The sequence below is a fragment of the Cervus elaphus genome, chromosome 13 (assembly GCF_910594005.1).
Source record: "Cervus elaphus chromosome 13, mCerEla1.1, whole genome shotgun sequence".
NCBI classification, from domain to species: Eukaryota; Metazoa; Chordata; class Mammalia; order Artiodactyla; family Cervidae; genus Cervus; species Cervus elaphus.
The window spans coordinates 57,852,601-57,877,908 of NC_057827.1; the positions used below are offsets into that span (position 1 = coordinate 57,852,601).

Sequence of the window (25,308 nt, forward strand, 5' to 3'; positions counted from 1 at the left end):
TAAATGGGAGAGAGAAGATAAGTCCTCCTTATAAAAGAACTCCAAATAATTTACAGAGACACTGCCACCCCCCTGCACCCCGCGCCCCCGCCCACTGCAGGAGGTAGAGCTTAATTCTTCCCTCCTCTCTCTTGAGTGTGAGCTGGACTTAGTGAGTGACTTGGTTCCAAAGAAGGATGACAAATAGTAGTGGTAGACTGGGGTGGGGGTCGGGGGAGGGCTGGTGGACGGGGAAGGATAAGTTACTTCACGGTGTAGAAATCTGGCAAACACTGCTTTGGTCAGGTGACAAGTTTTACATCACCAGTAGTAAGTCATGCTGATAACATGCATACACCTTTAAGTTATTTCATAAGAACATTTCAAATCTGGGTGGTCTTCCCCCTCCCCAGCTTTACTGAGATATTACTGACATAGAACATTTATTTATCAGTTTAGGGTGTACATTGTGAAGATTTCTAAAATATATATACATATATATGTGTGTGTTTATATGTATATGCACAGTTAAATGATTACCATAATAAAGTTAGTTAATACATCCATTCCCCACACAATTACATGTGCATGCAATTAGTTATCTTTAACAACTTTTAAGTATATAATATAGTATTGTTAATCAGTCACCACTCTGTACATTCAGTTCAATTCAGTCGCTCAGTCATGTCTGACTCTTTGCAACTCCATGGACTGCAACACGCCAGGCTTCCCTATCCACCACCAACTCCTGGAGCTGATTCAAACTCAAGTCCATCGAGTCAGTGATACCATCCAACCATCTTACCCTCTGTCACTCCCTTCTCCTCCTGCCTTCAATCTTTCCCAGCATCAGGGTCTTTTCCAATAAGTCAGTTCTTTGCATAAGGTGGCCAAAGTATTGGCGTTTCAGCCTCAGCATCAGTCCTTCCAATGAATACTCAGGACTGATTTCCTTTATGACGGACTGGTTGGATCTCCTTGCAGTCCAAGGGACTCTCAAGAGTCTTCTCCAACACCACAGATCAAAGGCATCAATTCTTTGGCGCTCAGCTTTCCCTATAGTCCAATTCTCACATCAATACATGACCACTGGAAAAATCATAGCTTTGACTAGATGGACCTTTGTTGGCAAAGTAATGTCTCTGCTTTTTAATATGATGTCTAGGTTGGTCATAGTTATTCTCCAAGGAGCAAGTGTCTTTTAATTTCATGGCTGCAGTCACCATCTGTAGTGATTTTGGAGCCCAAAATCACCTGAGGTGTTCCCAACTCAGGGATCAAACCCAGGTTTCCTGCATCAAAGAAAGATTCTTTACCATCTGAGCCACCAGGGAAGCCAAGCCACCAGCTTCTAGCCAATAAGTTAGTAGCTGTTGTAAAAACAAAGAAAAAAAAACTTGTGCCTGAAAAAACTAAGTGCAGCTGCAGAAAATATAGAAGATATATAATATTCTGTGATGCATGACCTTTCAGTTAGATCAATGACTATTCTAAATTAATTCTGCTCATTTTCAATAGTGAAATTATTTTCATTCATTTCAATTCTGGACAGAAAATTAGTTAATCCCAATAATGGAAGTTTGTTCTCAAGTGTGTTTTGAAAAATCTCAACTTGTGGGGAGAATCTTTAGCTGGTACACCTAATTTTAATTGGATGAATTTATGTTCTGCACTAGAATAGAATAAAACTGAAAAAGCATATAGTTTCACAGCCTCTAAATTGAACTTTAAGAATCATAGATACAGCTTATTTGTTTTGTAATAATATTTGTCTAAGAAGGTATTCTGAATGGAGGCAAAGAGACAATGTTTATGAAAATATTTGGGTTGAAATATTTCTACTTTCAAACTTCTATAGGTGTAGTTTATTGACAATAATATTTCGCACCTCGATAGTATTGATGTATACATTCAATGAATTTTGACTCACTGTATACAGTCATGTAACAATCATCACAATTAAGATATAAAGCATTCACAACACTCCAGAAAGTCCTCCTGTATCCTTTGCAGTCAATCCTTTCACCGCTCTCCAGTTCCTGGAAACCACTGGTGTGTTCTGTGTCCCCACGGTTTTGCCTTTTCTAGAATTTCATAAAAATTGGATAGTACAGTATAAGATCCTTTGTTTCTGGCTTCTGTTATCATAATGCTTTTGCAATTCATCCATCCTGTAGTCTTTATCAGGAAGTTTCTGCCTTAGTAACTGCTGAGTAGTATTCTACTATATGAATTTACTGCAGTTTACCTGCTGAAAAACATTTGGGCTATTTCCATTTGGGGGCTATCATGAATAAAGCTGCTATGCACTGAACTGAACTGATGCATATTTGCATATAAATCTTTACATAGACATACATTAGGAGTGAGACTGAAGAGTCATATTCTTAGAGTATGCTCACCTTCCTAAGAAATGGCCAAACTGCTTTCCAAAGAGGGTGTATCACATTGCCCTCCTGCCAGTAGTATACAATAACTGTATTAGCTCCAGATTCTCAACAACATTTGCTATTATAAATCTTTAATTATAGTCATTCTAGTGGGTGTGTATTGCCGTATCATGTGGTCTTAATGTGCATTTGCCTGATGACTAACAACACTGAGGATCTTCTCAAGTGGGTATTGGCCATTTGTATATCTCCACTGGTAAAGTGTTTTAAAAACTGAGCTTATAGTGTTAATGATCTGTGATATTGATATATTCTAGACATAAGTCCATTATCAGACATATGTTTTATAAAGCTTTCTATGCCTGTGGTTTGTCTTTTCATTTTCTTACCAGTGTATTTCAAAGGGCAAAAGTTACAAATTTTAATTGAGTTCAAGTTACTAATTTTTTTCCTTTTATGATGTGTGCCTTTTATGTGTCCTTTCAAAGAATTCTCTGCCTAACCCATCATTATGAAGATTTTCTCCTATATTCTCTCCTAGAAATTTTAGCTCTTATGTTTAGGACTATGATCCATTTTGAATTAATTTTGTATAAGGAGTGTGATAAGGTTGAGGTTTTATTTATCGTACTTAGATATCCAATTTTTCCGTGGTACCTTTGTTGAAAATCAAATGACTGTTTTGTGTGGGTCCATTTCTAGACTCTGAACTCTGTTCCACTGATGTATATATATTGACATTTATTCTTGAGTCTAAAGCATATCATCTTGATTACCTGTAGCTTTACATTAAGTCTTAAAATCAAGTAGTATAAGACCTCCATCTCCACTGTTCCTTCTCAAAACTGTTTTGGCTATTCCTGGCTCTATGCATTTCAATACAACTTTTAGCATCAGTTTGTCAGTTTCTTCTTTAAAAAGCCACCCAGGAAGAGTTTGTATACAACTGTAAAATTTATCACTATATCTACCTAGGACTAGATGATTTTTTTTCCTGGTTTCAAGATTTTTAACTATCAGTTGAATTTTTTAAAAAGATATGAGGCTACTCCAGTTATTTCTTCCTGGATGTCTCAAGAAATTTGTCATCTCATTTACATTGTCAAACTCATTGGCATGATTTTATTCATGTACTTAAATACTTTAATACAAAAACAAAAACAGACTCCATTTAATAGAATTTGTTCTGAGTTTATCAAGTATCTCAGCACCTTAGAGGAAGTATTTTTTTCAGTTAATAATATTGTGGTTTATATAGAAGAGTCAGTAATGCTACATTTATGAGCCATACAATGCAACTTTGAAGACAAGCATGAGCAATTTTGTAAAAACACTAAAAACAATAAGGTCATTTAAAACATATTCTTCAGAAAAAGACCAATGACATGCTAATAGATAAAGTTTTTAGAGTGAGTATGCCAAGAATAACTGTTTTGATTGTTATTTCTGAAAGTTCAGATAATCAATACACAGCTTTTAAAATTTATTTTAACATATATGTATTATATATTTTAGAAAAAAAAATATTTTAGGAAAATGGTTTTTGAACAGGTTGTCTTATAGTCCAATGTAATAAAACCGATTTTCAGTCAAGAAGTAAATATTTTGAAAATTATGTAATTTTAATTATCTTAAGAATACACTTTCATTCTCAAAAGTGAATTAGGATGATAAATTATATTGTCAATGTAGGCATAACTCACTGCCTCATATCAGTATCAGGATGACTTTCTAAGCTTTTCCTACCACTTTAGTGACCTTGAAAATCATCTTCAACAATCCAAAAAAAAGAAAAAGCATAATACAGTCAAACAGGCATGGTCCTTGGCATATGACAGAGGAAAGATTTCAAAGAATCAGAGAAAGGATGAATTGTTGAATAAATGGATGAGATAACAGGCTTTTCATTTGCAAACTCACACACAAAATTATATGTGTTATAATTAGAGCTCTACCCTATGTTTTACACAAAAATAAATACCAAATAGGTAGAAGGGCCTAAATTTGAGGTATAAAACTTTAAAACTAGTACAGGAAAATCTTTATTCAGCATAGACACCTTAATGGATTTCTTAAATAAGGCATATTTTAAAAGGCTTATAAAGTTGATCACATTAAAAGTATAAATTTTTATATAATCAATTTACATCAAAAATGAAGTTAAAAAGAAAAGCAATATAAACAAGGACCTACTGTACAGTTCAGGGAACTAAATTCAATATCTTGCAACAACCTATATGGAAAACAGTCTGCAAAAGAATATGTGTGTGTGTGTATAATTTCTATACACATATAACTGAATCACTTTGCGGTGCACTTGAAACTAACAATTTACTATACCTCGATGAAAAAAAGAAAGAAAGATAAGGAATAAACTGGGAGAAATCCTTTGCAAGATATATAACAAAGAATTAATATCCAGACTTTGTGATGAACTACCACAAATCAACAAGAAAATTAAGTTATTCATGGAAGATGGAACTCATGTGGCCAGTAAACATGAAAAGATGATCAGCCTCATTAGTAACTAGAGAACTGCAAATTAAATCCACCAGACCAGACTGGCAAATGTTAAAAAAGCTTGACAATTTTTAATTGCAGGTGAAAAAATAGAAATAAAGGGAATCCCTGTATATGCTTGGCGTTTTGAAGCATAATCGTTTTGAAGAGTAATTTGGCAATATAGTTGATCCTTGAATAATACGGGGGTTAGGGTCTCTGACCCACTGCACAGTGACAAATGTATAGACCTCCCTGTAATGGTTCCTCTATGTCCAAGGTTCCACAATTGCGGGTTCCACCATTCTGGGGTTGGTGTAGTACTGCAGTATTTGTTACCTTTTTGTTTTTATTATTAATTTTCTCTTTGGTTATGCCACATGGCTTGCAGGTTCTTAGTTCCCTGACCAGGTATTGAACCCAGGCCCACGGCCTTGAAAACACAAAGTCTAACCCCTGGACCATCAGGGAATTTCCCATTGTTGAAAAAACCCCACATGTAAGCGGACCCACGGTTCAAAACCCAAGTTGTTCAAGGGTCAACTGTATCTAGCAAAGTTGAAAATGAGTATATCCTATACGCAAAAAGAATCTAAAAAAGAGTGGATATATGTATATGTGTAACTGATTCACTTTGCTGTACTGCAGAAACAGTGTAAATCAACTACACTCCAGTGAAAATTTAAAAATAAGGTAAGTTTGAGAGATAAGGCCCCAAAGCAGAATTTCTCAAAAGGTGTGATATGGCAAGATGGTCCTGATGTGCTTAAATAATGACTCCTTCAGCCATTGGGATGGCGGTTGGGCTTAGCCAGAGACCCTGCCATTTACCTCTCGTCTGTTTACCAGTCTGCCATGCAAAAATTCTGTCTTTGACTTGACAGACAAAAAGTTTGGGAAGCCCTGACCTAGAAAACCTCTCACACGGGTACATAAAAAGACAGGTACATAAAGAATGTCCATTGAAGAACCATCCATAGGAGATGAAAAAATGAGGGGAGCAGCCCTAATATCTTTCTGTGGAAGGTGACATGAATTGTGATATATTCACATTACTGGATACAATATATATTTCTCCCTCAGTATCTGTGGGGGATTGATTCTAGGACTACAGGGACACCAAAATCTGTGGAAGTTCATTTTCCTTGTATAAAATGACATAATATTTGCATATAATCTATAATACCCTCTTGTACACTTTGAATCATCTCTAGGTTACTTGTAATACCTAATACAATGTAAACGATAAACAAAGAAATGTATATACAAAGTAAAAGGTATGTAAATAGTTGTAGGAGCGAGGCAAATTCAAGTTTTACTTGTTGAAATTTTCTAGAAAATTGTTTTCCCAAAATGTTTTTGATCTGCATCTGGTAGGATGAGTAGATATGAAACCCACAGAAATGGAGAGCCCACTGCAGTACTAAAAATGTTTTAACTAGACCTGAAGATATTGGCATGGCCAGATCCTGATGCTAGTTGTTAACCTCAGAGAAGAAAACAAAGTAATAAGAACTGGGAAGAGAACATAGGTGACTTCAGCTATATAATTTTAGTTTTTAAAAATTTCCAAAGTATGAGAAAAAAATGAGCATTATTTTGGGTGACTGGTATATGAGAGTATGTTTTATTATCTTTGTACTTTTTTGTATTTAGAGAGTTATTTTTTAAGAAAAACAAACCCAATGCAACCAAAACAGAAATAAAAGCACATACAATTTCAAATAAAACAGAAATATATAGAATTTAAAAGTCCTACTTCATTCCTTCCCTCCATCTCAGTCTTTTTCCTCGAGTTAACCATAGTTGACAGCTTGGTGTATATGATTCCAAATAATTTTCTATACATTTACAAATATACTTTCTATATATTAATAGGTTCTTAAGGTGAAAAATATTGAACATGTTTCTGGGACTTGCTCTTTTTACACTAGTAAATTATATTCTGCACATCCTTCCTTGTGAGAACATATCTATTTAGCTTGTTCTTTTTATTTTATTTATTTATTTATTGATGTTTTAGCTCATTCTTTTTAATTGCTACTTATTATTTCCTATCCAGATACTTATAATGTATTTAGAAGTAGTGGTAGAAAATTGGATAGTACTTTTACCTGAAGATAAAGCAAAGGTTCCTTAAGAAGTTTTAAAACTTATATTTATTTTTCTCCCATCCAGTAAGTTTGATATAAAGAAAATCTGAAAATTGCCTTTACCTCTCCCTTCAGAGAGGCATAAGTAGATAAACAGCTTAGAAGAAGTAAAACTGAAATAGCATACTGCACCATTACTTCCATCTCAAATCCAACTTTTAAAAAAAGAACTATTTTGGGTCTCCAAATAACAAATATATTTTAAGCCCCAGAATTTAAAGATCACTGAATAATGAAAATTATGTAATGCCTTGTACCCAGGATGCTCTGGAAATTATTTTTGAATTCCCACACCATTATCATTAATGGACACCAGCTGTGGGCTCATAGTATCCTGGGTACATTACACAACAAAAACATAGACAGGATGTCACTGCACATATGCGATGTGCACAGCTTGGTTCTAATTAGCATCACTGTGAATACATATTTATTGCAGAAAATGGTGTGGTGGTTGGAAGCACAGACCCTGGAGTCAGACTGCCTGGGTTCCAGTCTTGGCTCAGCCACCTATGTAATGTGTGACCTTGAGCCAACTATTGAAGCAGCATTTTCTCCTTTGAAAAGAGAGGAAAGCATCTCACAAACTTGCTACGAGAATTAAAAGGAATAATAGGTACACATTGTTTAGGAAAGTGTCACCCCTTAGCAAGCACTCAACAGATAAAAGGGACTGTCATGATTAGTATTATTGACTAACGGCAATACCGAAGGAGTTCTGTTAGGGAAAAGGTTACCAAAAAAAAAAAAAAAGAAAGAAACAGTTTCCTGGATTTCAATAGCTTACTATTTAGAAACAAATTTGAATATTCCAAAAAGATAAAGTAAGAAGAGCATCACATTCCTATTCAGCCCTAAAAATGTAGACAAAATAAATTCTCAGTTATCCTATCCAAACAGGGAAATATTTAATCAATTTACCTTATTGGAATACCTAATAGATACTATCAGAAACCTAATACTCTGCATATAAAAGAGGTGTGAATACATTCTAGTGTATGGGTTGACCTAAAAGTTTTTCAGTATAAAAATTTGAAATTAGGTTTATCCTTGAGTACACACTGATTTTGATCATATTGATTTCATGACCCACAAATTCATTAAGAGTTGCTTCAGAAGGCAGTTGAGAGACCACCACTACCCACCAACTAGTAGCATATAAAACTGAACCACACTTTGCAGGAAATACTTTTAAACTTTTAAAGGTAAATTTATATATATTACTTTATAGGTTACAAAGTTCCTGCAAATCACTACTTCCTTTCTCCATAATCGAGAAGTGACCATGACATCCTTCATAACAATTCAGGGCCATGTTTCTGAACAGATGATTCAGTTTGTCACATAAGGTGACTCTATATCATTCTCTACTCAACTGGTTCCACTGTATACGTGTGTGTGTGTGTGTTTGCATGCATGTGTATTTTACCCTTGGGGTTTTGAAAATAAAGCATACATCTGCTAAGCAATGATTAGTTTTAAAACTGACACTCAGAAAAATGAGGTTTTGAGTTTGTACTCTGAGTCACTGTAAAGCTAAAGCATAAATTACCTGCTCGGCTTCACCAGTCCCTGTCTACCTCATGTTTTCTGCCTTATCTTTTCCAGATTTTTCTCCAAGGATGTGGATGGCCCTGGTTTTTGTTTTCAACTCAAATTTCATTAGGTCAAGAGATACTTACTGAGTACCTACTAGTTCGAAAGCTCTGTCTGGTTACTAGAGAAGATCCAAAGGTAGACAAGCTACTGGTTTCTGCCTTCAGAGAGCTTACAATCCATTTTTTAAAACATTTTTTATTTTGTTTTGGGGTATAGCCGATTAACAATGTTGTGATAGTTACAGCGAAGGGACTCAGCCATACATTTACATGTATCTGTTCTTCCCCAAACCCCCCTCCCATCCAGGCTGTTACATAACATTGAGCAGAGTTCCATGTGCTATACAGCAAGTAATAAGGGCCACATTGAACTTTGCAATGTGGTAGGGATTTAAAGATTATAGAGTGCCCTCTGGTGGAAGGGGGAGGAGATGTTGAAAAAAGATAGGCATTCTAGTAAAGACAATTTTCATAGAAGAGTCAGGAAAACAGGCATTCTGAAGAGCAGACTCTAGACAGGAAACTAAAGAGCTATGTTCAGGGCAGGGTTGACAGGATATTACAAAGACTCTGAATTAAATTAGTCTGAGGAGTCCTGGGGATAACTCGGTATTAAATGAGTCATCAAAAGTTTTTAGACTGGAGAGTTAGGTGAGACGAACTTCATTTTGGGAAGATTTATATGATGGAAAGTGTGTACAATGTGTCAAAGTGGGAGACTCGGGACTTGGAGACCACTGAAAAGGTTACTGCAATATTTCAGATGAGGCGAGACAGCTCCTTCAAGATGAAAAGGAAAAGCCAAAGAGGTTGTTAGGTTTAAGGAAAAATAAAACTTGGGAATGTTCCCCTTCCTATTTTTCTTTAAAGGGGAAACAGAGAGCTGAGGTTATATGAAGGGAGAAAAGAAAGAAGAGTAGAGGAGAGATTATTGATGCTAGAAGGGAGAGAAAGGCCAGTCATTGAATCAAAGGCTAAGCAGAGGGGATGAAATAAATAGCCCAGATGGAGGTGTTCATCTTAAAAAGGAAAAGCAAAACTTTTCTCTCCAAAAGAGAATGTGACAAGAGGAGGGAGAATGAAAAGAAGAAACTTATGAAGTTGGGACCAAGGAAGCTGGGGAATTTATGGCAAGTAATCACAGCCTTCTCAGAAAGTCGGAGGCAAGTTTATCTGCATCTACTAAAGGAACTAGGAGGAGACTAAGTTTTTACTGTCAATGGGGGGCACTTGGAAAAGATCAAAGTGGGCATAATAAAGAGTAAAAGAACACCGTTTAAAAATTGCTTAAGGCACAAAAGCAACCAAAGGAGAAATAGTTAAAATGAGCTTATTAAAAATAACAACCTTTGTGATTCCAAGGAACATCATTAAGAAAGTGAAAAGACAAGCTACAGAATGGGAGAAAATCTTTGTAAATCTGCTGATAAAGGTCTAGCATCCAGAATATAAATATAAAACTTTTACAATTCAACAAGTTAAAAATGGTCAAAGGATGTGAATAGACATTTCTCCAAAATAATACAAATATCCAACCAGAACATGTAAAAATATTCAACATCATTAGTCATTAGGGAAATGCAAATCACAATGGTATCATCTCACACCCATTAGAATGATCATAGATTCATGTTGATGTTTGGCAGAAACCAACACAATTCTGTAAAGCAATTATCCTTCAATGAACAAATAAATAAATTTAAAATTTTTAAAAACAGCTGTAATAAAAATAACAAGTATTGGTGAAGGTGAAGAGAAATATACTGCTGGTGGAAATGTCAAATGGTGCAGCCACTCTGAGAAAGTCTGGCATTTTCTCAAACAGTTAAACATAAGAATTACCATATGACATAGCAATTTCATTCCTAGGTATATCTCAAAAGAAGTGAAAATGTATATCCACACAAAAATTTATACACAATATCCATAGCAGCATTCTTCATAATAGACAAAGAGTAGAAATACTAACTGACTAATGGCTAAACAAAATGTGGGATAGCCATATAACAGAGTATTATTCCGTCATAAAAAGGAATGACATACTGATATCAGGTACAACATGGATGAACCTTGAAAACATTATGTTAATTGAGAGAGGCTAGACACAAAGGGCACGTATTGTATGACTGATTTCGGAATAGGTAAATCCACAGGGACAGATAGTAAGATTAGTGGTTTCCAGGAACTGGAGGGATGGGAGAATAGGGGAATTCAGAGCGACTGTAATAGGAACAAGGTTTCTTTCTTGTAGTGATGAAAATATTCTGGAATTACACAGCATAATGTTTGTACAACTTTGGGGATATACTAGAAATCAATGATTTGTACAATTTAAACAAGTGAATTTTATGACATGTGACTTGTGTCTAAGAAAAAAGATTGTTAGGAAGCTGTCAATTCAGACGACCTGTATTTTGTTGTACATCTCTTCAGAATGGAATCGTGACTTTTCTAGGCTCTAAAAAGTCACACAAGTCAGACTACGGGAGTTACCCTGAGCAGGGAATTGGCAAGGCAGGTATGACAGAAGGAATGAAGAGCACTTTGTTGACATGGAAATCTCTATAGAAACTCGGGGTCTTTCAAACCAAACTGTAAAAAATGCAAACAATCCAATCAGGAAATGGAGGAGAGGGAAGAACAGGCATTTCACTGAAGAGAATATACATGTGGCAAATAAGCATATGAAAGGATTTTCACCGTCATTAGCCACGAGGGAAATGTAAATTAAAACCACAATGAGCTATCACTATACATCTCTTAGAATAAAATAAATAATAATGACAACACCCAATGCTGGCGAGGATGCAAAGAACGGGGCTATTTATACTTGGTTGATAGGATTATAAAATGGTACAGTCACTGTAATAAACAGTTGGGCAGTTTCTTATAAAACAAAATACCAACCTATCATATAACCTAGCAATTGCACTCACAGACATTTATCTCAGAGAAATTAAAAAAAAAAGTTTACTCAAATGTTTATAACAGCCTTATTCAGTAATCGAAAACTGGAAACAACCCAGATGTCCTTTAACAGGTAACGGTTAAACAATCTGAGTTATACCATGGATATTTCTGGGCAATAAAAAGAAAACTACTGTTACCCTGCACCAACCTGGACGAATCTCCAAGGAATTTATGCTGAATGAAGAGAAACAACCCCAAAATGTTATATATGGTATGATTTCACTTATATGAGATTCTTAAAATAACAAGAAGTATAGAAGTGAAGAATAGATTAGTGGTTGTCAGAGCAAGGGATAGGAGGGTGAAAGAGAGCAAAGTACAGTAAGAGGGATCCCTGAGGTAATGGAAACATTCTCTATCTTGACTATATCCACGTCAATACCCTCCTTGTGATACTGTGCAATAGGTTTGCAAGCTACTACTGTGGGTAAACTGGGTAGAGAGTACATTGGATATCTCTTATTATTTTTTTTAAAACTGCATGTGAATCTACAACTGTGTCAAAATAAAAAGTTCAATTAAAAAATAGTTCGGTTTGGGCTGCAGGTAGATCAAAATTTACATACAATTTTCACATTTATAATACAGGGACTGGAACACCTACCAAGGAGAAATTTTAAAATATATATATAAAGTGAGTAGATTCTGGAACAAGAGTTCTCTTAACGATAAACAGGTAGTTTAATATCATGTTGACCATTCCTGAAATGGCTCAGAAATTGCATATGGCTGTCTATTTCCAGAGGATTTATTATCAAGGACCATGAATGCACACAGGCTTGCAGGGCACATTCATGACACCTAAATCCCACAAGAAACCAGACCCCCAAATGCAAGCTCGGCTCTCTTACTGAGAGACTCCTTCTGTTCAGAAATGTTTTAAGTCATGAAAGAAAGGACCTAAATGGATCTAATACATATTTATGTGAGTCAGAGAACTGCAGTTAAGGGTCAGCTGCGGCACAGAAATTAGCAAAACTGCCTCTGGAGGCAGATCGCCCTGGATTTGAGTCCCACCTCACCAGGTACTAACACATGACCATAGGCAAAAAAAAACAAGTGGTCCTCTGGGTCTCGGCCTCCTCATGTATTTTAAGAACCAAAGAGGTAATACATATACGCTACTTCAGCACAGCACTCCATAAGTACTCAATAAATGTTAGTTCTTATTTGCAATTAAAAGTTGCTGCAATAACGAACTAGTGGAACCCAACCCTTCCTGCACAGAAGGAATCACCTCTACATTCCCAGCCTTTGCTTGAACACGTCTAGTGATGGGCAGCTCACTGCTTTTCAAGGCAGTCTAGTTCAATTTTAGGCAGGTGCAATCACTAAGTTGTTGCTTCTATTTTTATTTCAAATCTTTCTTCCAACTTCCAAATATTGGTCTTGCTTCTGACTTTTCAAGCTAGGAAAGACATGGGCCCCCTTCCACACAGCAGGTCATGTGCGGGGCACCTGCTCTCTCATCATGTAGCACTTTTGGAAACCAGTCTGCTCCTGTCTTGTCCCCGTGACCCAGGACAGTTTCCTCATGTTAAAAGTAAGAGTCCCAGATTAAATAATCCCTAGGGTTTTTTCCCCCCAGAGGCAAGAACCATGATTTTACTCATGCTTTTGCCCAGTTATTCTGATTCAGTCTCTCAGGCACTTTTAGTCCCCTCATTACCTTGCCACCATCCTTCCAGTCTGCCTCAGTTGGTCAACACCCTTCTTAAAATGTAACCCCCAGAATGGAACACAAAACTAATGTTCTGACAATAACACTCAAGGTACTATAAAACTCTCTCCTCCCTATTTGATGCAACTTAATATAAGCATTTGGGGCTAATGTCTTACTACTTTGCTTTACAATGAGCTTATTATAATTAACTAAAATCTCTTGGCTGGGGCGGGGTGGGGGGGTGGCCATAAAATGCTATTGTCTCCATCTTGTATACCCAGAGTTGATTTTTGGAACCTAAGTTCAGGATTTTATATTTATTTCTGCTTAAGCATGTCTTGAAGCATCTCTTTAAGCTTTGCTCCATCATTTCAGCCCATCAAGTTTTATTTGAATCTGTGTCATGCATTGTCTTAATGAAGGTATACTAATCGTGTTCTTAATAATCAGAAAAAACATTTAAAAAATCTTTTAATATTCCAGTACACACACAAGTTGGGGCTGCTAAGTCGCTTCAGTCGTGTCCGACTCTATGCAGCCCCATAGACGGCAGCCCACCAGTCTCCCCCGGCCCTGGGAATCTCCAGGCAAGAACACTGGAGTGGGTTGCCATGTCCTTCTCCAATGCATGAAAGTGAAAAGTGAAAGTGAAGTCATTCAGTTATGTCCGACACTTTGCAACCCCATGGACTGCAGCCTACCAGGCTCCTCCGTCCATGGGATTTTCCAGGAAAGAGTACTGGAGTGGGTTGCCATTGCCTTCTCCACACACACAAGTGCTTATATGCAAAAACTGCGTCTTTACTATTAATGCTGGATTTTCTTTTTAACTTCAAGATATTTCTTAAGAGTTGACTGTACAAATAGTCAGAGAACATGTTTCGGACTTATTAACTTCATCAGTCCTCTTTTAATGATTCTAAAACCTAGCAGTTCTGTGTGTGACATAAAACAGTCAGAGAGCAAAGAGCAGGGCATGCCTCGCAGTGTGTGGGAACTGCCTGGTGGAAAAGGAGCTCAGCCCACCCCATCTTGCAAATGTTTGCACCTTCCTGCTACTTGTCACAACACTGCCTGCAAGACTTTCCTTTGTTAATTAAATATAGGAATTTGAAACAAGCTAGACCATCTTGTCCTTCAGAGGTGAGAAAGGTAAAAATTATCATGGAAACTTGCTGTCATAGGCAATTTAACCAGATCTAAAAAGCTTAGAATTGGTGACTGCTAATGTCCATTATAAAAGCTTTCAGTGAGAAGCTCTTGTGTTTGCTTTTGTAGGACTCCAGAATTTGCCGTGTTGTATTTCTTTTTTCCATACTAACATCCAAATGACGATGCTCAGGTTGGAAGAGGTTCATTTCACTAATTGGATTATGATTCTGGATGTTAGATACTGTCTCTTTCAAAGATAACATTGTCCCAAATTTTTCCTAGCAAAAAAAAATAATAACCTATGCTTTTTACTGTCTATAAATTATAGTTCAGTAACATTTTAAAACATGAAAATTGTAAAAATTTCATCTCTCAGGTAAATTTTGGTATTTCTCTCCCCATTGTATGATTTCCTCTCTATTCTCTGCACAAATAGGGACTTGTGATTAACATTTTTGATATTCAAGTTTTACTGACCATCTATTAATATGCTGACATGTGAATATGTAACAGTAAAAATGCAAAACATCACAGACACTAGAATCCTGACCCACTTCAAACCCTTGATGTTGCTTCACTGTATAGTTTCACCCCCGGTTTTCTCTGTCAGCTTTATACAAAGGCCAATGCCGTTGGTTCTCGAGTCAATCTGTGCTGGGGCCACAGCCTGATCTTAAGTTGATGATATGTTCCCTCAAGCAAGTCCCTCTCCTGGGGCCATAAGGGGGTGTTCCTGCATCCTTCTCAGACAAAATGGGTCCTCTATGACACCTATTCAAATGAATTATTTTTACCTTGTAGAATTTTGGATCCATTATCAACGAAACATTAGTATGAACTATGAGCTAGATCATGGGGATATGCAATTACATTATATGCAACTAAGTATGAGATAATAAAGCATGTGTTAAAATGGGATTTTACTTGTAACCTATTCTAATCAGCACAATCCAAACAGTATTCATAAAAGAGAGCCAGTAGCTTAAGCCTTCATTCCAGAATATCTTCTCTAAGCCCTAGCCTATATACCCACCAGACGCTTCACACTGGGAAATGGGAATCAATTAGTCTGACTTTGCCAATAAATCATTTCACCCTAATTCCTTACACTTTAACAAGTTTATAAGATATGTAGGTTAGACTAAATCATTAATTTTTAGTCTAGATGCTCACACTCATAGGAGACTTCCAAAAAGTAATATTGGGCTGTAAAATATTTTTATTTCAAAAAGTTTATTTGCTACATCATCTAAATAAAATGTCAAATTTCTTTTTTTCTGAGTTGGAACTACAGTCTTAACTAACCATGATTTTCTCATGTAGACTAGAAATCCTGGTTGGTTTCAGTCAATAAAATAAGAAAACAAATCAATTATTACTTGATCAAGGCAGGGCAGGATATCTTTTAAATTTCGGAGGCCACGGGAAACAAAATTAATTTAAAAGATCTTTGGCAAAGGAAAAAAATGCAAATCACAGAGCTCGGTCACTGAATTATTCTTTCAGCTAATATTCACTGTATATTTACCTGAGCCAGGTTTTCCTCTAGGCCTTAGTATTACAGGGTTAACATTGAGACGTCCATGGTCACAATCCAATAAAGGAGATAATCGATTAGGTGCCTTCCAACTGCCGTATGCAAAGTCTATTTATCTGTTAATGGGGAAGTTGGTTGTTGGTGGGGTGGTATTTTAATTTATGATTTCCCCCTTAACTGTAGTTAGGATACACGAAAATTTCAACTTTCTCACAAAATGCACATCTCCTGCCCACTTTTTATAATGATGTCAGCTTTAACGCACTCACTAGGCATTCCTAGGTGTACATTTCAGAAATCTAGAACTTATACCTCAAACACAAAGAAATGGAGCACTGAGGGGTCCCTCATGAGGCTCCAGTCTGAATTAAAGCAAGGACTGAGGCAGTTCAGGGTGACGACCAGCCAGCTTTTCTGTGCCTAGGCCTCAGTACAAGTGAATCCTGAGGGAAGAGGGTGATTCTTAGGTCCTAAATAGTATAAAACAGAACCTGCTTGCTTCTCCCTTCTACATAATAAATCTCTGAAAAACCACACAGGCCTTGGAAGGTTACTAGATATTGATGGTTTGGTATAGAGCCATCATATGTAGGCCCAGAAAACATTATTTCCCTGGCTTGGAGAACAATTTTAAAGTATTGGGTGGAAATGTAGTCTTAGCCAAGTAGACCTCAAACTGCAAATTCTAAGTGGTATCCATTTTAATGGAAAATAAATTGCTTCTAACAAGACACTGCTCAACCCTTGAATGGTTAGAGTTTATTACATATATTAAAGGATCGAAGTTTCTTAATCCTCTATTTCCAAATACAGAGTTTAAGCATCATAAAAGAACACATTTCCCCTCTTAATTTGAGTTTTGATCCAATATGCTTTTTGAAACTTATAATGAAAAACATAGTGACAAATACTCAAATGATGATATGACCATAGAACACTATCCTCTTACTTTAGACAGTATGTTCCTTTTACATAGGTTCTAACGTATCAAAGAAAACAAACACGTATGTATCCATGTAAACATTCAGAGTTGCTTCCCCTGTAAGTCCTCTATTTGACCCATTTCTTCTATAGAACTTCCATATGGAAAGTCACAGTCCCATTCAAAAAACCAACTCTCTAAATTCAGTCATTCCTTCCCCTGGTGAGAGGGCAGGAATTTGTGAGAACATAAGTCCTGATAGGCAGAGGAAAATGCTCTGAAAAATTAAAAACCCTATGAACAAGAATAGAAAGTTCCTGGACTCTGAGTGTAAAACAATCCTTCTTCTAGTCATCTCCCAGTCTGAGATGTTCAGAAATGGGTATCTGATAGAGGCCCATAGTTGTCACCAGAAATCTCAATTCCAGCCATCACATATACTCAGAAATGCTGGCTTCATCTGCTTGGCTAGCAGAGATTTGCTCTTGGATATAGACTGCTAGAGGGAAAAGTTGTGACGTCTGAAATCACAACACTCTTGCCCTGATTCTTTCCCCAGAAAGCATTTCTTTTGCTCACTGTCCTGGAACATTTCCCCTGGGGAGATCTATAAGCCAAGGATGACAGGTTGTAGCACATCCATGTCAATGGTAAGTGAACACAGTTTAAGAGTAAACTGTCATTACCTATCATGGCTTAATGTTTATGTAAATCAAAGAAGCCACCTTCCACTTAACACACACACACAATCATTTTTCCTTTTCTTCTCAGGAATGATGGTGTACCATTCTGGGACAGGAGATATTACTAAAGCAGCTGAGGTTTTGTTGAGAAAAATCATTATGAGGGAATGGGAATTTTTTTTTTTCATTTATTTTTATTAGTTGGAGGCTAATTACTTTACAATATTGTAGTGGTTTTTGCCATACATTGACATGAATCAGCCATGGAGTTACATGTGTCCCCCATCCTGATCCCCTCTCCCACCTCCCTCCCCATCCCATCCCTCTGGGTCTTCCCAGTGCACCAGCCCTGAGACTTGTCTCATGCATCCAACCTGGGCTAGTGATCTGTTTCACCCTTGATAGTATACTTGTTTCAATGCTATTCTCTCAGAACATCCCACCCTCACCTTCTCCCACAGAGTCTAAAAGTCTATTCTGTACATCTGTGTCTCTTTTTCTGTTTTGCATATAGGGTTATCGTTATCACCTTTCTAAATTCCATATATATGCGTTAGTATACTGTATTGGTCTTTATCTTTCTGGCTTCCTTCACTCTGTATAATGGGCTCCAGTTTCATCCATCTCATTAGAACTGATTCAAATGAATTCTTTTTAACGGCTGAGTAATATTCCATGGTGTATATGTACCACAGCTTCCTTATCCATTTGTCTGCTGATGGGCATCTAGGTTGCTTCCATGTCCTGGCTATTATAAACAGTGCTGCGATGAACATTGGGGTGCACGTGTCTCTTTCAGATCTGGTTTCCTCAGTGTGTATGCCCAGGAGTGGGATTGCTGGGTCATATGGCAGTTCTATTTCCAGTTTTTTAAGGAATCTCCACACTGTTTTCCATAGTGGCTGTACTAGTTCGCATTCCCACCAACAGTGTAAGAGGGTTCCCTTTTCTCCACACCCTCTCCAGCATTTATTGCTTGTAGACTTTTGGATAGCAGCCATCCTGACTGACGTGTAATGGTACCTCATTGTGGTTTTGATTTGCATTTCTCTGATAATGAGTGATGTTGAGCATCTTTTCATGTGTTTGTTAGCCATCTGTATGTCTTCTTTGGAGAAATGTCTGTTTAGTTCTTTGGCCCACTTTTTGATTGGGTCATTTATTTTTCTGGAATTGAGGTGCAGGAGTTGCTTGTATATTTTTGAGATTAAACCTTTGTCTGTTTCTTCATTTGCTATTATTTTCTCCCATTCTGAGGGCTGTCTTTTCACCTTGCTTATAGTTTCCTTTGTTGTGCAAAAGCTTTTAAGTTTCATTAGGTCCCATTTGTTTATTTTTGCTTTTATTTCCAATATTCTGGGAGGTGGATCATAGAGGATCCTGCTGTGATTTATGTCGGAGAGTGTTTTGCCTATGTTCTCCTCTAGGAGTTTTATAGTTTCTGGTCTTATATTTAGATCTTTAATCCATTTTGAGTTTATTTTTCTGTATGGTGTTAGAAAGTGTTCTAGTTTCATTCTTTTACAAGTGGTTGACCAGTTTTCCCAGCACCACTTGTTAAAGAGGTTGTCTTTTTTCCATTGTATATTCTTGCCTCCTTTGTCAAAGATAAGGTGTCCATAGGTACGTGGATTTATCTCTGGGCTTTCTATTCTGTTCCATTGATCTATATTTCTGTCTTTGTGCCAGTACCATACTGTCTTGATGACTGTGGCTTTGTAGTAGAGCATGAAGTCAGGCATCTTGATTCCTCCAGTTCCATTCTTCTTTCTCAAGATTGCTTTGGCTTTTCGAGGTTTTTTGTATTTGGGAATTTCTTTAAAATATTCTTAAATATAGAAGAAAAATGTTCAATTGTGATACAGCAAAAATATGAATCATAACTATAAGAAATTGTAAAAATAAATAGCAGAAGACCATTTTGACATATTGGATTGGCAAAGTTTAGAAAGCCAACACTGTTCTTGGGACAACTTTTATATTGGGCATTTTGGCTATATGTTCCAAAACTTTATAAAGCTCATAACTGCTGACGCAGTAATTCTACATAGGCACATTTAAAGAAATGATTAGATACATATATAAAGATTTATAAATACAAACATTTACCTGAAGGGTTATTGTAATAGAAAAATCTTTCTATTTTTTATAGGGATAGGGAGTTGGATAAATAAAATGTGGTACAGCTATGAGAAAATATTATGCAACAATTTTTTAAGGATATATTCTACCATATTGAATGCATTCAAAAACTCCTTACTGAACAGTTACTATCTGCCAGACTTACATTTGTGTACATACACATACCCCAAATTATATATACATATATATAAAGAAAAGGCTACAATGCAATACACTAATAATTTTATCACTATTACTGTCATGGTATGATATATGTAATTTAAAGTTTCATCTTGATTTCCCAGATTTCCAAAAGAAGACATACTGCTTTTATATGTAGAAGAAACAATGAATCACAATAGTAACAAAAGTCATATTTAGTTGAGTACTTATTTTGTGCCAGATTGAATAAATAAGCACTTTTCAGTAATTATCTCATTTAATTCTCACCAAAATTTTATGAGATTATAATTATTCCCATTTTGAAACTCTAGTAGTGGCAAAGCTGGGACCTGAACGCAGGTCTAACTCCAAAGTTATATCCTTGACTACCGTTAATCACTAAGGGACACCACATCTCTGAGTTAACTTTCCTGGAAGCAAGTTTTCCAAAAAGCACTATCACATTCAGTCTCAACTGGAAAGAGAAAAATAGAAAATAAAGAGTTTCTGGAGTTCTCTGTGCTGAAAGGACAAGGATTGTACATTAATGACTATGGAATCAAGAAAGATGGTACTGATGAACATATCTGCAGGGCAGCAATGGAAACACAGACATAGATAACAGACTTATGGACATGGGGAGGTGGGGAAGGAGAGGGTGGGACTAATGGAGAGAGTAACATGGGAATATATACACTACTATATATCAGTTCAGTTCAGTCGCTCAGTCGTGTCCGACTCTTTGTGACCCCATGAATCGCAGCACACCAGGCCTCCCTGTCTATCACCACCTCCCGGAGTTTACTCAAACTCATGCCCATTGAGTCGGTGATGCCATCCAGCCATCTCATTCTCTGTTGTCCCCTTCTCCTCCTGCCCCCAATCCCTCCCAGCATCAGGGTCTTTTCCAGTGAGTCAACTCTTCGCATGAGGTGGCCAAAGTACTGGAGTTTCAGCTTCAGCATCAGTCCTTCCAATGAGGACCCAGGACTGATCTCCTTTAGGATGGACTGGTTGGATCTCCTTACATGCCAAGGGACTCTCAAGAGTCTTCTCCAACACCATATATAGCCAGTGGGAATTTGCTATATGACTCTGGGAACTCAAACTCTGTGACAACCTAGAAAGATGGGATGGGGTGGGAGGCTGGGGGGAAGTTCAAGAGGGAGGGGGCATATGTACGCTTATGGCTGATTCATGTTGATGGATGGCAGAAACTGTAAAGCAGTTTAAAAAATTTTTTAAAAAGGACAAAGAATCCTTTTATAGGCTAAATTTTGGTAGCTGACAATTTTGTAAACCCATGATAATAATGAAACTAGCTATCTAAATTCACCAAGCAACTCAGACGAGTGGTCCAGGAATCTCTAAAGTACAGTATGTATGCACTTAGTTCTCTTGTATTACATATTAATGATGGTGAATAAACAGTAATTGTTGACAATGATGATAAAGGAAATTTCAGTGACACAAACCACAGTTCATTTGGGTTTTGCTAAAATTGGAAAATGTCTTAGATCCAGAAGATTGGACCAAACCTCAAGCAGTGTCAGCCCAGTCAGTGTGCACTCTGCGGGTCTTTAAGGCCTCTGAACTGGGGGAAAGACCACATTTTTACATGGGTGAACCATCCTAGACATCTAAAACATACATTTTATGGACCACTTCACATATTTTGATGGGGATAGTCACACCTTTAAAAATCTACACATTGATCTTTCACTGAATATTTTTAAATATATTTTTAAAAAACCTTAAGTACACACATGTATTTAAATATGTGTCTTTTCATTTAAAAAAGTATTTTACATTTCTTGTATCCAGATCATAGCTTTATAGCATGGTAAAATAAATCATTTCCCATTAATTTTTGTCTTTTTCCCACTGCTCCTGTAGCCAAACTAGATCAACCATGCAGTGAGACCAGTTACTCTGCAATAACTCATTATAATTGAAAAAATTCAAGTGGTCAAATTGGACTTACAGATAACAACCTGTCTTAAATATACAAGTTACACAGTACCTATTAAAATACCTACAACATTTTCAACTTACTAGAAACTAATCAGGTAAAATTGATGTGGTTACCACCTTTAATGAGCAAAGTAAATTCCACAGGATTTTGAAAACTGGCAAGATCTCCACAACCTCTAATTGTGAGTGAGATATGTGGATGGTCAGGCTTATTCCAAAAAGAGGACACCATGACCTGAATGGTAGAGGAGATACCAGTAAAAAGGGTAGAGATACTCCAGATTTCCCCAGGATAGAGCTGGTCTTACTCTACCTGCTGAAGAGGATTCAAAGAACTTCTTACACAAATTATGATCAAAAAATGATCGTAAGTGCTTGCTTCGGCAGCACATATACTAAAATTGGAACGATACAGAGAAGATTAGCATGGCCCCTGCACAAGGATGATACGCAAATTCGTGAAGCGTTCCATTTTTTTAAGAGAAAAAAAAAATGATCATAAGTGATAAGATAAGTAACAGCAAAATTAAAAAAGATTTGCAGCATGCTGGAGTCCAAAGCCAAAAGAAATCTGATAATTAAATAAACTGACAGGAAAATATAAACTTCTCACTTTTTACCAAAGTGATTAAACAGAGTCCGGAATACTCAAAAACATGATCACTAACAAATTTAATAAGTACTTTTCCTTTGAATAGGGAAGAGAGAAAACTAGACATACTGAGCAACTTCAAGTCTGAAAAGTTCTTTCAAACACTGCCTATTATTGGACAGGATAAAATAGATGTGAATTCTTTTTTAAATTTCATTGAAAAACAATTAACAAACACCTGCTTCAGAAAATAACGATGTAGCCTTCATGAAGGCTATGAATATGAGAGGAACTTATCTAAAAGTTATCATGATTTATGTATCCTTAAACAACAAAAGGCAGCCCCTAAAGATTTAGGTAATTTTTCATAGCTTGCATATTACACACATGTGTTATATAGACTGTTACAGACAAATCTCCCAATCTTATCCATTTGCAAAGTAAAAAATAAGATTATTGAGAAAACAGAGGGTGGAGGGAGGGGAACAGATATAAAGTTTCCTCTCAGGGTAAATGCTAAGTATTTTCCAACTAGAGTTGTTTGGTTTTTTTTTTTTTTTTTAAGTCACTAAACACATTCTTTAATGTGTTTTTCTCTAGAAAGGAAATATATTTTCCAAATCCTATATCTTATAACCCCTTTCTTCTAAGGGCTTAAAGAAAACCATACAGCCCTATATTGGCTTAAATCATCAGACCTTGCATACTCTAAACTCAGATAAGCAGGAGAAGATTACCTCAAAAGGAAATTTATATAAAAATGTCAAAGACTTTCTATAAAATATTTCAAAGACCATAAGTAAGCATGTCACTGTCTTAAAATTCATACAGAAGCTCAAGGGAACTGGAATAGCTAAAACAATCTTGAAAAAGAAGAATAAAGTTGAAGACTCCACATGTCCAAATTTTAAAACTTACTATGGGTGGTGCTAGTGGTAAAGAACCTGCCTGCCAATGCAGGAGACACAGGAGATGTGGGTTCAATCCCTGGGTCAGAAAGAGCCCCTAGAGAAGGGCATGGCAACCTACTCCAGTATTCTTGCCTGGAAAATCCCATGGACAGAGGAGCCTGACAAGCAACAGTCCATAAGGTTGCAAAGAATCGGACATGACTTAGCACACACATGTAACTACATGCTACATGCAGGTCAGGAAGTAACAGTTAGAACTGGACATGGAACAACAGACTGGTTTCAAATAGGGAAAGGAGTACATCAAGGCTGTATATTGTCACCCTGCTTATTTAACTTATATGCAGAGCACATCATGAGAAACGCTGGGCTGGATGAAGCACAAGCTGGAATCAAGATCTCTGGGAGAAATATCAATAACCTCAGATAGGCAGATGACACCACCCTTATGGCAGAAAGTGAAGAAGAACTAAAGAGCCTCTTGATGAAAGTGAAAGAGAAGACTGAAAAAGTTGGCTTAAAACTCAACATTCAGAAAACTAAGATCATGGCATCTAGTCCCATCACTTCACGGCAAATGGATGGTGAAACAATGGAAACAGTGAGAGACTTTATTTTTTTGGGCTCCAAAATCACTGCAGATGGTAATGGCAGCCATGAAATAACACTTGCTCCTTGGAAGAAAAGTTATGCTCTCAAAAAGCAGAGACATTATTTTTCCAACAAAGGCCCATCTAGTCAAAGCTATGGTTTTTCCACTAGTCATGTATAGATGTGAGAGTTGGACTATAAAGATAGCTGAGCACCGAAGAATTGATGCTTTTGAACTGTGGTGTTGGAGAAGACTCTTGAGAGTCCCTTGAACTGCAAGAAGATCCAACCAGTCCATCCTAAAGGAAATCAGTCCTGAATATTCATTGGAAGGACTGATACTGAAGCTGAAACTCCAATATTTTGGCCACCTGATGCAAAGAGGTGACTCACTTGAAAAGATTCTGTTGCTGGGAAAGATTGAAAGTGGGAGAAGGGGATGACAGAGGATGAGATGGTTGGATGGCATCACTGACTCAATGGACATGAGTTGGGGTAAACTCCGGGAGTTGGCAATGGACAGGAAGGCCTGGCGTGCTGCAGTCCATGGGGTCTCAAAGAATTGGACATGACTGAGCGACTGAACTGAACTGATAGCTACAGTACAAGATCAAAACAGTGTGGTACTTGCATAAGGAACAGATCAATGGAACAGAATAGAGAGCCCAAAAATGAACCCTCCCATATATGGTAAAACAATTTACAACAAAGGTGCCAAAACTGTTCACTGGGAAATGGAGAGTCTCTTAAACAAATGATGTTGAGATATTTGTGGGTAAAAGAATGACACTGGACCCTTATCTTACACCATACACAAAGGACAATTCAAAATAGATCAAAGACCTAAGTATAAGAGCTAAAACTATAACAGTCTTAGAAAAAAACATAGGGGAAAAGCTTATGACTGGATCTGGCAATAATTTCTTGGATAGGACAACCAAAAGTTCAGTCAACGAAAGCAAAAATGGATAAATTTGACTTCATCAAAATTAAAAACTTTTGTGCATCAAAAAAACACTATAAATGGATTGAAAAGGTAACCCACAAAATGGGAGAAAATATTTGCAATTCATATCTGAGAAAGGATTAATATCCAGAATATATAAAGAACTCAACAACAAAAAATAATCCAATTTTAAAATGGGAACAAGACTTGAACAGACATTTCTCCCCCAACCCCCCGCAAAAAAAAAAAAAAGATGGCTCATAAGAACATGAAGAGACACCCAGAAACACTTATCACTTGGGAAATGCAAATCAAAACCACAATGAGATGACTTCCCTGGTGGTACAGTGGACAAGAATCTGCCTGCCAGTGCAAGGGACACAGGTTCATACCTGGTCTGGGAAGATTCCACATGCCACAGAGCAACTAAGCCCATAAGCCACAGCTACTGAGCCCACATGCTAC

General features: G+C 36.8%; 1 protein-coding gene and 1 non-coding gene across 2 annotated transcripts in view; one reads left to right on the top strand and one right to left on the bottom strand.

Moving 5' to 3' along the window:
• The window catches only part of FRMD5 (FERM domain containing 5), a 313,088-nt gene that overhangs the window by 167,942 nt on the left and 119,838 nt on the right, over nt 1-25,308 (bottom strand). The gene's annotated exons all lie outside the window — the stretch shown is intronic.
• LOC122707287 lies at nt 22,175-22,281 on the top strand. Its single transcript, XR_006344799.1, has one exon. It is a non-coding gene; the product is annotated as a U6 spliceosomal RNA (small nuclear RNA).